This window comes from Melanaphis sacchari, unplaced genomic scaffold (genome assembly GCF_002803265.2).
Source record: "Melanaphis sacchari strain LSU unplaced genomic scaffold, SCAv2.0 Contig1_pilon_pilon, whole genome shotgun sequence".
NCBI lineage: Eukaryota > Metazoa > Arthropoda > Insecta > Hemiptera > Aphididae > Melanaphis > Melanaphis sacchari.
This window is the reverse complement of record NW_020270976.1, coordinates 4,981,385-4,997,653: the sequence shown is the minus strand read 5'-3', so window position 1 is coordinate 4,997,653 and position 16,269 is coordinate 4,981,385.

The window sequence follows — 16,269 nt, the reverse complement described above, 5'->3', positions numbered from 1 at the left end:
ATATTATTTATAGAAAACTATAAAAAAACTATTCAATCGAACTGTTTATAGAAAGATACGTTGGTGTTTTAAGATACTATTATTAATGCTGCTTAACGATATTTTATTTTAATTACCACAACTCGCTAGTAGCTTTTTCTACTTATTTGATTAACTTTGTATTAAGGAAGTAGTAGATTATGGTAAACTAAGAATATTGTATACCTACTCTTAATATTTTTTATAAGTCTCTTATTATTTAAACAGTCATGTGGTTTTCATGTTTTACAACCGGGTCTTGTAATTTTTCATAAACCAGATTTGTTGATTTCTGAAGTGATTCATGATCTGGTGAACTGTCTTTTGGAGATCTATTAAAATCCCAGAAGACTCTGATTGATTAGAAGATTAGAAGAACTTTCATGAAAATAATTTAAATAATCATAATTATCATATTTACAAAAAGTATTGAGTTTAAACCTCGAATAACTAAAATATACCAATTATCTTAATTCATGATTTTTTTTTTTTTTTTTTTTTTTTTTTTATTTCATTTGACATGAACAATCTATACATTTTTTGCACAATAAGTTTATATGCTAAAAGTAATTAAATTTAAATAATTCACCACGAAGGTTAAGAAAAATTCAATTTATTAATTTATAATTTAAAATAACATCTTGATATTATTTTATTCGTAAATAAAATCACTACAATAAATTTGGTCATACACATGATATAATTTATTCCTAATAAGTTAATAATACGTAGGCGTACAGATTAATAATTTTATTATAATGCACTTAAATTACCAATCATTTGAGTATATAATATAGGTAGGTACCAGTATTTCGTCAACCCTTGGCACAACTACAACTATAGAACAATGGTTGGCCTTTGCTTACAATTTATTTTGGCATACTACATGCCGATGCTGGTTAAACTCTGTAGGTTATAGTTTGTCAGTACTAGTTTAGTACTGTTTAACATAGCCAGTGCTGTGCCCGGGAAGATCATCCAACTGTTCGGTAGCCATTACGGGCGCAGTATTTCGCCCATTGTAAGTGCCGGTGTAACTTGTAAATTTTTGATTGAATAAAAAATGAAAAAATAAAGGGTTAGGTTATATTACTGTGTATTGTTATTATTGTATATTATAACTACAACAGTAGACTAGTAGCAGTAGTAGATAATAGATGTATAAAGTGGTTATAACACTAAATACAGTAACGCAGTAGGTTATATTTAATGTATTCTATACTTTGTTTATATTATATTACATAAAGTTTTAATAGATTTATACATTTTTAATTTAACTAGTTGACTATTTATACCTATTTAATATATATATTTTAAATAATGACTTTAATGGCTTTAAATATGGACATTTTCAGAATATGAAAATTTAAAAAGGTATGTTGTTATTAGAAACAGTATATTAACATACATAATTGTGTTTAGACGTTGTATTTCCATCACTTTAAATTGTTTAAAAAAATACATTCGTTTACCGAGAACATAACTATTTATACCTAGAGTATTATAATAATTATGGTACGTTAAGGTTTCTAAACGATTTAAACGAGTTTATCCGACCGTGAGTGGAGATCTACAAGACTATAATAATATACACATTATGAAAAGGCGTGCTACCGCACCTACCTATAAAGCTGGGCCACAAAGCGAATAGCCATTATATGAACCGCCGCCACCACATCCGTTACGTTTACAATTTATTTAGTACTCCGTCTACTTGAATTATTTTGAATAATGATGTTTGCTTATATAAGTTATAACAATACGTCTTCCAATCATCATTATGACGATGTGACGATAAGATAACCGAATGTGCTTGTGTATAACTTATCACACCATTACCTGATTATATTTCGTCTTAGATAGTACGCTGAGTGTAGAATTATGTATATTAATTATTAACTAGAAAAAACGTAAACATTTTAAAACCTCAAAATTGAAAATGGGTACGACTACATCACAAGCTATAAATCAGGGCTGCTTATATGTTATTTAACGATACTTATAAGTTATAATTAGTGATCAACAATTAAAATACAGTGGTCGCCGCTTGATGTAATCACTTTGGTACGGGACATAACTGATAACATAATCCGATTGATAACATTAAACGAAAGTTAAAAAAGGTATAAAAAATAATAAAATCTACGTTAAATACATAGTTAATAAAAATATAATTTTTTTATTTATAAATAAAGTACATATGTAGGTATAAATTGGAAATTTAAAATTAAAAAAAAAAAAAAAAAAAAACCATAAAATCTAAATAAATAAATATGTATAATATGTATGTACACCACTAACATTTATATCTTTATTATGAGACATTCGACGAAAAATTTGATTGTATGTTACAAAATTATGATTTTATGAACTCAAACTGATAATATTATGCGGCTTATTGATTACAAAAACCGACATAATTTACACATATAAGTATAGATCCGGCCCGTACTTACACTCTTCGATAACAATAAACGATTGATAAAATTACCCGTGATTATAATAAGCGGCGACCACTGTATATACGACTTTGTCTGTACATCATCGTCCAGTATAAACCGTTTTTTTATGTTAAGTACAAATCTTTAGTATAGAGTATAGAGTACCAAAGAGCCACTTAAGATTTCATGGTAAAATATATAAATATAGGTAATATAAATTTAACTGGTAGTTATAATTTACATAATAGTATTACAGTTTATGACGTATGCAATCAGAATTATCGTTAATTTTTTTTCTTTTAGTATTATTTAATCAAAAATTATGACATTCAACTGATACACTAGCGGTGTTAGTCATATTGAATATTGATATAATAATTTTGATTTTATTTATCCAATGTATTAAATTATTTTTATGTCCAGTGTTCGATGTTGGTATTTTTTAATTTTATTTGTGATTATTATTGCTTTGAGCCGATTCATGGCATTACATCAGTTGGTTGAATATCGCATTACATTAAAATGGTGAATGTTATAGCTAATGAAAATAGTGAGGATTAATTAAAAACGTGTTAGTGATTGAATTACGAGTCGTTCTGTAGTCAGCTCTTTCATTATTGACATTAGCTACATATTCTATATTATATTACATTTAAATGTCTCGGGGGACAAAATAAAATATAATATAGCTACCTATCATTATTTGTTTGAGAAATTAGGAAACTGATTTCCATACAGTGGATATAATATACAAATGTCCATTGATTTATTCTTTTGACACAGGCCTTAAAGTGACACAAAGCAGTACAAAATAATATTTTCAGCATTTCATCCATTGAAACTATCACCTAATCACTAAACTTAATTAGTTCTTATTATTCTTAATTTAATTGCATTATCACTTCTGGTAATCATTGTGTTAATTAATACCTAATATTATAATAATAATAACAAAGAAAATTTTAGTTAATCAGTAATCGTAATAAATAAATAAATAAACAGGATTATATGAGTACTTTCCTGTATTACAGTGTATGCTGTTGTTTACAAATATATATATATATTTTTTTTAAGTAGCATAGTAAGCATACAATTTCAACTAAACAAGTTATTAACAAACAAATAAGCCAAGCCAATGGAGTGAATTTGTTGGAGATCACAAAATTATCATTTGATTCTTGTAATACAATGCTTCCATATGGCGTATTGTCTGTTTCGATAATGAACATGGCAAAGAGTTGGCATATATATGGGTACGACGTTCGTACGCAGGTAAACGATGATCCGAACATGGACAGTGTACTTTAAGTTTATATTCGTTTTAATGTTTCCGTGTATATTTATTATTTATTGTTTATTTTGAGTTAGGTACAGAGCTTTTCTATTTGTTTGAATTCCGTTTCAAAACGATTGAATATTAGTCATGCTTAGGATTTAAAGAAATAGTGAAACAATGTTATCGATTCTTATTTTAAATTAATTATTTAATAGTGTTTTAGATTTTTAGGTATAGGTAGTGGGAGTTTATAGATAAAAAGTTCGCATACAATATATAATACCATATTATAATTAAATTAAATAAAAAATATTTAATCAAACATGTGTCATAGTTAGACAATAAAAAAAATTGAATAGAAAGTACTTTATAAAATAATATTTTTATTAAACTGAAAAATATTCAATAAAACAGGTAAATTTAAACTAAAAAATATTTAATAAAATAAGTAAATGGCTGCAATAGTTTAATATACTACATTGGACCATGACATTTTGAAAATAAATACAATAATTTTCAAAGATCAGGGTTATAATTCAAAATTATTAAACGGAGCCGTAATAATGGACTATGATTATAATATAATATGTAAGCACTCGTATCGATAGAAGAAAGATTTTTGAAACGTCTCATAACTTAATAATTATTACTATGACTTAATATTAATTTAACACGATATAATAATATGTTTAATAGGTACCTAAATAATACTTAATATAGACTGAACCACAAAGTGATAATAATGATTACATTTACATGGTCGTAATGTATTAATTATTCTTTCGCGGACCAACCCATCATCGCCACTACTGTCATAATAATATATGCTTGTAATATTCTCAAGTGCCTAACTGCGGCATTTTGAGTAATGACAATTATTTGCTCAAGTCGTTGATGTTCATCCCCACGGCAAAAACGTTTCCAGAACTGATGTTAATTGCACCTCGAAAAGCAACATGTACCAACATTTATACCTATTTATTATTTAATATGCATGTCATGTTATCTAAATAATAATAATTATTATTTAGACATTATAGTATTATTATATACGTATATCATAGTGTAATAATAATTTTGCAAAGCCGTTCACACACACTCATTTATATGCCACCGCAAACTCCATCAACCCAAAATCATTACCGTAACGTTGTAGATATCATAATATAATAATAATATAACTTTCCATTAGGTTTGACGGTGATAAGTAATTTTTAACATCTACATGGGTCATGTCCGGTCTAGTTTTTAGAAAATCATTTCACCCGAAAACTATGGCGTTGTAAAAATATTGTCCACGTCGTTTGTTTCAGCGTAAAAATATTATTTAAGGTGACGTCATCATTATGATAAACAATCAGAATTATTCAGAATACATTTTTTGTTCGACAACTATTTTGAATTATTAAACATTGTTATAGAAAAAAAAAACATTCAGTAAAATCCCTTTATAAATTGTAAGCCTTTGGCTCTAATTTATTCACAGGTGCAAGTAAAAACCAACGCCTGACTGATGACTAACAAGTAAAATATCGGAACTAATTTTTTAGATTTTATTTTAAGCACAACAAACTATATACAAATATATATGTAATATCTAATTAAATAAATCTATAGAAGTTTTACTTTGTCTTGCATTTTTTTTTTAAATTTAATTTAAAATATATATATGTAATAAAGCATTATTAAGTTCTTAACAATATCATAATTTTTACTTAAAAACATGTTCAGTATTCTATACAATTGGTAGTTTTAAATATATTTGTTTTATCAACGTAAATGAATACGCGGTATTGTCAAATTCGTAATTTGTATAACATAAAGGTTATTTGCTTTATAATAGTTTCGAAATCGTATTTGAAATACTTATTATACAATTTCTATAATTCAATACTTAAATTGATTTTCCATAATAAAAAATAAAAAATAAACTGTTCACTAATTAATATAATTTTATAATTATCAATTGCTACGTACATTAAATTTGTCGAAAGTAATTTTTGGTCTAAAAAATTAATACAAGATCAATTACATTTTAATAAATAAAACGATTTCCATTACAATAAAGAATCTTGATAGGTAAGTACAAATTTAATATTAATTTAATTATGAGACGGTTTTTAGCAATATAAAAATAGCCAATATAAATTTGAATTATTCGATATTATTTATTATATTTTTTTTTCTTAGAAAAATATAATTTCCTTGAGCAGAAAAAAAATGATGCCCCTGTAGACTCAAAGATATATGCCACAACGTTCTCGAATTTCTTTTTCTTACGTAAACGCCAGCAGCCATTTAATCAACTCCATGGTAACGATGTACAGATTTGTTTTTCCAAATAGCTAGACCGGTATCTCGTTTCCACATAATTTATCACCCGAATCTGTGTTAACTTTGAGATTGCAAATTTAAAAGAAACAAATTACCATCCAAAGAGCCAATGGGATTATTATTATTATTATTTTTTTTTTTTTTTTAATATTATAACTATACACGGAAGATATTATTTCTTTTCGTTATTTTTGTTTCAAATGCATAATATTGCATATTATAGTAACATATTTTTTATATTTTTTATTCTTGATTTGTTTTTATGTATACTACTCTATAATAAACATCCTAAATTTATAAATTGATTGATTAGATTTAAAATATAATAAATTAAATCCATAACAATGGAAGTAATATCATAACATTCAAATCAATATATTTTACCAAATCAAATCATATCGTGAAACTACATAATCTACCACTATAAGCTACCTAAATATTAACACTGTAAACATTTTAATATAGTTTAGATTAGAATTTAGAAGTTGTATGATATGTAATATAATTACGTCTAAAATTATCATTTCATAATTTGGGGTGATGGTTTTCATATGAATATATAATATCGTGTCTCTGAATGGATAACTTCTTGAATTAATAGGATATGAAACATCAATTACGACTCGAGAAATGTCATCTTAAAATTAACGAGCGACGAACTTTCAATATTCAAATTACCTTTTGGACACTTGAAACTAATTCACTACACGATGATGAGTTTCCGGCGATTATGCAGTATGTACAGTGTAATTAATTACTACTCGAAGGCTACACTATACGTCTTATCATTGTTTACGGTAAGAGTTATATCATAAAGACTGTGTTATTCAAACGAGTAATCACCATTGAAAAACTTTACAGTTATTTTAATGTTAATCATATTTACCAATTTGTATTAAAAAAAAAAAAATAATTAGAATATTATTTCATAGAGTCTAAATCACGTTTATAAAAAATATCTAACACATAAATAAACTTATTTATTATCTTGTTATAGATTAAATATAATATGATAAATAAAAATATAAATTAATATAATGTGATTGAATTACCCTGATTAATGAATATATTAAATCAACATATAAATAGTGTTATGTATATTCTAATAATTAATTTACATTCCTGTGCTATGATGCTCTTATAAATATGCAAATATCTAGATGTTTTTATTAATATTTATTTAATGATTCAATGTATTGGAAAATAATGCATACTTTTATTCTGATCGTATATTTAAGCTAATATTTGAAATAAAAAAATATTTTTAACAAGTTTAATCTAATGATAAAATTACAACATGTAACACCATAGTACATCATACGAGTATAGTTGAAGAGTGATTTATAAAAAAAATTGAGGTAATTATTTAATAAAATATTAATAGTTATATGTTTAACCATTTTTCTATATTTTAAGTACTAATTATTAAATTAGGTTAAATTTTTAATAGTAAGATATAATCAATAAATTATATTTATAAAATAAAAAAAAAATAAAAAAAATATATAATATATTTATCAGAAATTCACTTTATAATAAATATACATAAAATAATATATTTTGCTTAGTGTTTACGTTAAATTGTAGCTTTTAATTTTGTTATGATTAGTTTGCCTTTGGATATCCATTAAAATTCAACATTAATCAAAAGATTGAGTAAAACGCAAAATGTATCATCATGGATAATCAGTACAATTTCTGTTTAACTCAAGTTAATTTGTATTACAAAGTATGACAAAAAGTATAATATAACTATATAAAACATTTTTAATATCATCGAAAGTATATATAAATCATTTTAAAATGAAAAACGTTTTATAAAGAATATTTATTAATATTCTTGAGATTATTTACACTATACACGCTATAAAATATTTAACTACGTGTATAAGTAACATGAAATATAAATCGAGTATTTTTATTAAACTTTTCTGTATGTATAATTCGTTTTTTTTTTTTTTAACGAATTCCCATAGACTAATTAATTTTATATTTTATTCTATTTTTAAATAATAAAATGTCTATACGCTATCATAATGTTTGTTTAAAGCTAAATATCATTGTTTGTACATAATAATTGTATACTTTTGTGCATTTATATGTACTCCATGTTATTTATATATTTAATATGTATAAGCTATATTATAAGCAATAACCTATTGGAATAGGCTAATTCAAGTAAACTTATAAATAGCTTAAATCCAATATATTAATATATAATCATATAAAAAAATGCCAGTTCAACAAATAAAGTTTGTAAAAAATAGTTTATCAATGCGTTTTTAAACCAAAATCAACTAGCCAGAATTAAAACAATTGTCTTGATATATATATATATATATATATATATATAAAACAATAAATGTAGTAAATATATAAATTTCTTTTTTTTGTGTTGTAAAATATTTTTATAAATATTAACAATCTATAAAACAGTTTATAATGAGCATAATTAGTGATATATTTTTTTTTTCTATTTTAATATGTTTGTTGAAGATGTCTAGAGTGGTGGTACTTCGTCGTCGTACTTAGTTGATTTTAGTTATCTAGTAGGTCACGGCACCAGTTACCCTTTAATTGTCTATCGGGATCGCCAGGGAGTAAATATATTAAAAAAAAAAAAATCAAAAAAAAATCATATTCTAACATTCTAATTATATTAATCATTAGAAATGTAACTTATTTAACAATTATACTTGTGTAAATTAATTTTTTCAATTAGGTCTTAATAATTCTGTAGTTGCTTGGAAATTTTAAATTGATATATGTAAAAAATATATTTTAAAAGAATAATATAAAATTACATTTTGTCTGGCAGTTCTTTTTGCAAGATAGAAAAATTGAATTTAGATTCGCATACAACTTGTTGTAAAGGGTGATTTATAAAGAATTATAGGAACGTGGCAGCTGTTCAGTAAAGAATTTAAACGGCAATAAGATTACATTGATATTGCCAGAAAATCGGATGAAAATTGTCTGTCAATTAACTTTAATGTTCCAGGTAATAGTACTTTGACGGAAGAAATGATTTGAACGTGCTTCTATACTAACAGTACTAAAAATAACTGGTGCACATCGAAATGGAAGTTCAATAAATATGTTGTTGTAAATGTACAGGGTCAGTGAATCGAAATTAATATTAAGTTTGAAGAATTAATTATAAATAATTGATGAGTAATAATATTAATAATATTTGTTCATTTAATTACTTAAAACAATTTTACATAAATGTTATAATGTAACACACTATTTATTATAATTTTATCTATAAATCTATTTAGCGCCAAATTAGCGGCTAGATCTGATAATTTCAGATGGTCGTCAAACTTTTAAAAATAATTTGTGGACTATATCAAAAAGACACGAAAAACTGTCGAAGATCAATATCACCGTTTTAATTAAAATCAAAAATTTACTATAACAATAGGTATAAAGTAAAAAAAACAATTAAAACTATATCATTTCGATTGTGTAAAGTTTACTTTGGTAGCTCACTAAGGTTGAGGAGTATTAAAATCCAATCGAATACCTAGTAGATGTCTAGTAACAATAAAAAATACAATTTATTGAGTTGCTTTAGATTTAGATATCACGGAAATTAATAACGATGATCAATTTATCTGTGACATATTATATAATTTGATAACAATTGATAACCGATAATGAAAACTTTTAAAATTATTTTTGTTATTATTATTTTTTTTATTTTTTTACACATTGTATACTATTCATATGGTATTTTTAGTATTGTGCCAGTGTGTTCAAATGTAAATAAAACTATTTAAAAATCATTAAATCGAGTTCTGGGTATATCAATTTATGAGCAGTAGATAATAATATTTATAACGATGAATGTACAGAATAACCGTAAACATTTTAAAGTTACTATAATAATATAGCCGAAAACTTAGTAAAAGAAATAATGATGTGAAGATGTATCAAAACAAAATAAATATACTTAAATCTAATAGTATCAAGTTGTGTAGTAAATTTAAAACTGAAATATGGCCATAGAAAAGAATTCAAGTGAAATTAGATACATTATAAGAATAGAGAAACTATTGGACATCTGAACAAATATATTATATATTACATTTTTTGAAAAACAACTTTTTCTCCTTTAGAAAGATATTGGTTTATTTTTATATCTATTTTATTTACAATGAAATAAATTAAATTATACATAATTTAAGTTATCATAATAGTTCAAAATTAATAATAAAGTTATCACAGTTACTAATAATATAATCATTAAAAAGTCATCTAAAAAATTTCCAATAGACCCCTAATAAACCAAAATACATCATTTAAAATATAATATATGAATTACCTTAGTAAAAACATATAATTCATTTTCAATACTTATTTCTTAGCTACACAAAATTAAAATCTTTATATATTTTTAATTATACATTTAAATGTTCGCAATTTTAATGAGTATTTGGTCAAAATTTGAATTTTAAATGTTTATAAATAAATTCGTGCTTATGCACCTTTAATATTTTTAAATATATATATATATATATATATAAAAATGAAGTAAGTAAAATTAATTTAGCTTTGCTCAGAATTATAATATATAAAATACTTTGCAAAACAAGCACACATAATATTATATTTAACTGGCTAGATAGAAATCCAGAGATTTAAAAAGTGAATTATATTTATTAATAAACTATTCGTCATTTTGGTTGAATAATTGATGTTTTCAAATAAGTAATCCGTGAATAAACCTTAAAAAAATATAAAATTTTTGACATGCTATAAATTTATGAATTTGTGGATTATTATTTTTCTAAGTGTACCTACTTTAGTACCTAACACATAATACAAGAAAAAAAACATTATTTTCTATAACATGAAGTCTAACATTTTTTAAGTTAATTAAAATCAACTAAATACAATTTATATATAAATCAAATTAGCCTTCTACCTAATATTAATTTATTTTAGACCATTTGTATTATGTTGATACAAAACAGCACTCTCATTAATAAACAATAATACAATATTTTATTTTGTTCATTCCACGAAATCTCTTTTTATAATTTGTGTTTAATGTTTTAATATTTAATTTAGTTAAATTAAAGTATACTTATTATATAATTTGTTATTAAAAACCAATTTTAATTTACAGTTAACAATAAAAAAGTAATTAATTTCTATAGAAAGTACTCGTATAGTGTACCAAGTACTGGCTATTATTTTATGTAACTACTTAAGTCAAAACTTTTTTTTTGCGTTATTCCTATGAATTTCATTTGTAATATCCAAACAATCAAATATATTAAAGATGAAAAATATAAAAAAATCAGAAATTATTTACGTGTGATTGCTTTCATTACGAGTATAATATAAGTATTATACTCAAAGATAATATGATAAACTTAGTTTTGTTTTTATTTTATATTTTAGAAAAATAAAATTACTGTAATCTTTATTACCTAATCACTTCTTGAACCAAAATAAAAATCGGGTGTTATTGTATTTTACATAAATATTGACACAAAATATTTAATGCAAATTACAAGTATGATTGTTAACTTTTAATGTTTATTTTATCTAAAATAATATAACTTTTTTTTTTTTTACAGATTATCTGATATTTTTACATTACAATTGTATCAAATTTAACAAAGATTTAATAAAATTAATATTATAAAAGTGTTAATTATTTTTAATACGTCTCACGTATCTATTGTTAATATAAATACAGGTGACAATCTATGTTATAAATAAAAAATTATTATTTTTATATTTTTTTATACAATTTTAAATTCAATTATTTAAATTTATGAAACACTACTATTTTATTGTAACATAAGTATATTATCACTTATACGATGAGCAAATTAGATATATTTATAATATTAAATTTCATTATAACCAATTAAGTATCTATATAATTTGATAATAGATTATATCTCACTTTAGTAACAATATTATATTTTGAAAATATACAATACCTGTTTTTTTTCGATATCGCTAGGTTTTATATTCAGATATAAAACATTTTTGTTATAATATTGTTTTGATAAATGATAGTACCACGAATATCTTATAAGGTTGCTGCAAATGACGGGAAACTTCTCCTACAGGATTTCAATTTACAATTTCAGTTGTATGGTTTCGAAGTTATGCATGGAGACATTTTAAAATAAAAAGAATGTATCTATTTAAAAACAAAATAATAAATTGAAGAAAAAACCAGGAACTCGAGGATTAAAACAAATATGTATTATTTAAGAAGATAGGTTTTTTTTATAAGAATAAAAGTTTTTTTGACTTACACAGTGATTCATAGTCCTAAGGATACCAAATTAATCTTTTAAATAATTATTTTGTAAAAAAATATCTATAAAATACAAAATAATATAGGTATCAGGTACCTAGTACCTACGTGAAAACTGAAACATTTAATTCATCTGCAATGATAAACAGTACCTATACACATTATTTACTTATAACGATGGTTGTATTTTAATAAAAATAATTGATATGTAAATTGAATGTACAACCATAATCCACGATATTGAATTAAATTATTGAAAACATCTTTAATACGTTAAAAATAAAATTTAATTAACAATGAGTAAACTTTTTTATTTGTAACTCATAGTATTTCTATATATATATTTTTTTATTTTGGTATCCAATCGCGTTTAACATGATAAATTTATAGTAAAATACCTAACCTTTAAAACTAAAGGTTTATTTTATTTTTAAAAATATGAAAAAAAAACTCAAATTATAATGAAAAATAGAATGGAGGTAAATTTTTTACTAAAATCCCCAATGAGTTTTGGTATTTTTCAAAGTTTAATATAATATTATTTTTTATGTATAAGACCGATGTTTCTTATTGATTTTCTTCATTTTATTGTTTACTTACTTTTAGGTTAATTTTAAATCATCACAATGGAAAATAATTAATGATACTATTAAGTGCTAATTAACCTACATACTATCATACTATCTACATTGTATTAATAATATATACAACTGTATTAGTATATTGAAAAAATATTAAATTATTATTTTTAAATGTATACATAGTTATTATTGTTTTAATAATTATTTAATACAAAAAATATTACTATTTAATAAATAGTAAATCTTTCATATCTAAGCTTTGGGCGAAGTAGGTAGTTAGAAATTTGAATATTTAAAACAATTTTTCTTGTAAATTGTTCATAAACCAATTAAAAATATAAGAAATGCAAAATTAAAATATTGTTTTAAAGTATATTTTGTTTTTTTTTTACAGAAATAATAAAAACTAAGATGAACGTAATTCTACAAATATTTTTCATGATTGTCTGCATTTTGTAGGGATTTGATATTCATGCATGAAATAACGTATTAGTCTCATCAAACGATAGTAGTTTTTTATTATTTAAGTAACTAAAAAGTATTAATCGTAGAAACTTAAAAGAATCTACTATTACTTAAATTTCAATTTATATTATAATTATATTGCTATTAATTCAATGAATTTTTAAGCTATTTGTATAGATATTTGAATTATTTAGTGACAAAGTACATTCGACGACTAAAAGTATGCAGAGCGATACTTACTTTTTATTTATTAAATTTATAATATATACACTGAACAAAGTAATAATTTATAGAAATAAACTACTAGTCTCTTAAGATCTGAAAGATTAATACTCTAAAGCGATTCTTTATTTCACTAAAAAATGGTAAAATAAGTCATATACAATTATTGATATATCATTAATGAGATTATATAATATTATTGAGATTAGTGGTAAGTAATGATACTTTCTTTTCATAAATCATATAATGTAGACTACAGAGAAGACTAATAAAATATCAATGTATATTATTAGTTTTATCAAAACAATTACCCATAATAATACTGTGTTAATTTTTAGTTTTTAATTATTGAATGGAAATATATATATATATATATATAAATAGGTAAAGTGCACGTGTTAAAAATGAATGTAATAGAAAATTATTACATTATAAATCGATTTTATGATTTTATAACTTACTTTTTTTTTTTTTACCACTATAAAATACAATTGGTATTTTATCAATTTGTTTTAAATTTTCAATTTCTAAAATATATTTTATTAATGTATATACCTACCATTTTTTTAGATTTTTTTTAAATCTTCTGAAAAAATATTTAGCTGATACTGAAAAAAATAACCTAAGCTTTTAGTATACTTAAAATAATTTTTACCTGATTGACTCCGGAAATTTAAAAATTAAAATTTATCATAACAAGATTATTTAGTGAATATTTTTGAATAATATATCAATATAGGTAAATTTTAATAATAAATTTAACAATTATGTAATTATGTCACATACATAAATTAAAATAATGTGCAACAAGCGAATAAAACATATGTGTTTTATGTCAAAATTATGATTTGTTATTCTGTAAAATATACAATATTATTATGAAACAGTATTATTATAAATCACCATGTGAAATATATTATAGCCCTTAAATATTTTATATTTAACTATATATTATACTATTATATTCTAAATATATTTATTTAAAAAAAAATAATATATATATATATATATATATATATATATATATATATATATATTATGTATCATTTATGAAAGTAAAATATACATTTTATTGAAATACTGTTATATCATATAAAATATACACATTACGCACTTTTAATAAAGTTTTAATAAATGTTGAATTTAAAATGATAAAAATTGACTTAATGTCGAGTTTCAATCAAAATATGATAATTTTAATCTAAAATAAATTTCCTGTTAAATTTCTAATGGAAATATAAAGTATGTTAAACCAACATTTTTACCCATTAACGTTTATGGTGTATAGAAATCTCGTACCTTTATTAAATATTATTTACATGTTTAGATGAATTTTATCTAATTTTGAATGAATATTAGTATTTCATATTATTATTTTTATTCAAATATTAACCTTTATATACATTGTCTATTATACTACTGATATTAAGTTAAGTAAATTGGTAACTAAGTGAGAGAAAATATCCCCTGAATAACATTACTTAAGTCTAAATATTAAATTGAGATTTAGTATTTTAAATTTATTGTTGATTTTATTTTTTGATTATGTGTAAAAACTGATCTAATAATATTATAGTGTATTAACAAGTCATCCCCTTTTTTTTTAAAAAAATTTTAATTTTTCAGAGTACCATATTTCATATAATTTGTACAGTAAATACATCATCTACCTGTTGAAATAAGATCTTGTAACCAACTTTTTTCTCGTAAGGTATACTTACATAATATATATATATATATATTACCCCCATATAATCTAACGTTAGTCCATATAATATGGTAACCATACTTTCGGGATGTGGTGTATAAAAGTGTCCTTTTAGTTTTAAAAACCTACAAGCACTTAATTTTCATTTTTTTTTCTCTCCAGACCATAAATCCGACACGATAATATAGAGTAAAATATTGTTAACGTTGTATCATTTCGCCTGGACGTTAACGAAGATTTAAAGCACATCCTGAAAGATAAACTCGGCTAATAAAGTAGCATCGCTGACGTCTGTTGCATAACTTTAATGTTGACAAAGTGTTTGGGGACACGAAAAATAAAATAAAATAATGCGCCAGACGGTCGCAATGAAAAAAATAAGTACTAACACAAGGAGTCACGTAAACGGATTTTATTAATCCATTCGTCATTGTGCAATTCCTTAAAATATAAATTCGTTGTTAAAAGTTTAACAACACGGTTGGTATTTTAATACACATTGCATAGTTTGAATAATTTAGCGGTAAAATCTGAATAGTATAAGATACAATAATATGTACTTAATACTAATAACTTATAAGCTCCTATGCGTTTTACGCAGAAGTCAATGATACATTGAACAATGATGCAGGTAATCTTTACGCAAATGTTATCGACAACAATAATCAACAATTATTATTATAAATAGCAACTACCAATAATTATAATATGTATATGTCTATACTATAAACTTACACTACACTAGAAGTATGCTTATGTCTAATAAAATTAAAAAATACACATATATACTATTATTTCATTATAATTTTAATTTGTAATTCTAGTTTTAAAAATAACAAAAATCACATGTAAAAGCAAACTAAATTTTAAACGAACAATAAAATAACAAATAATATAACTTTATTATATTCGTCATTTATGCAAATACTAAA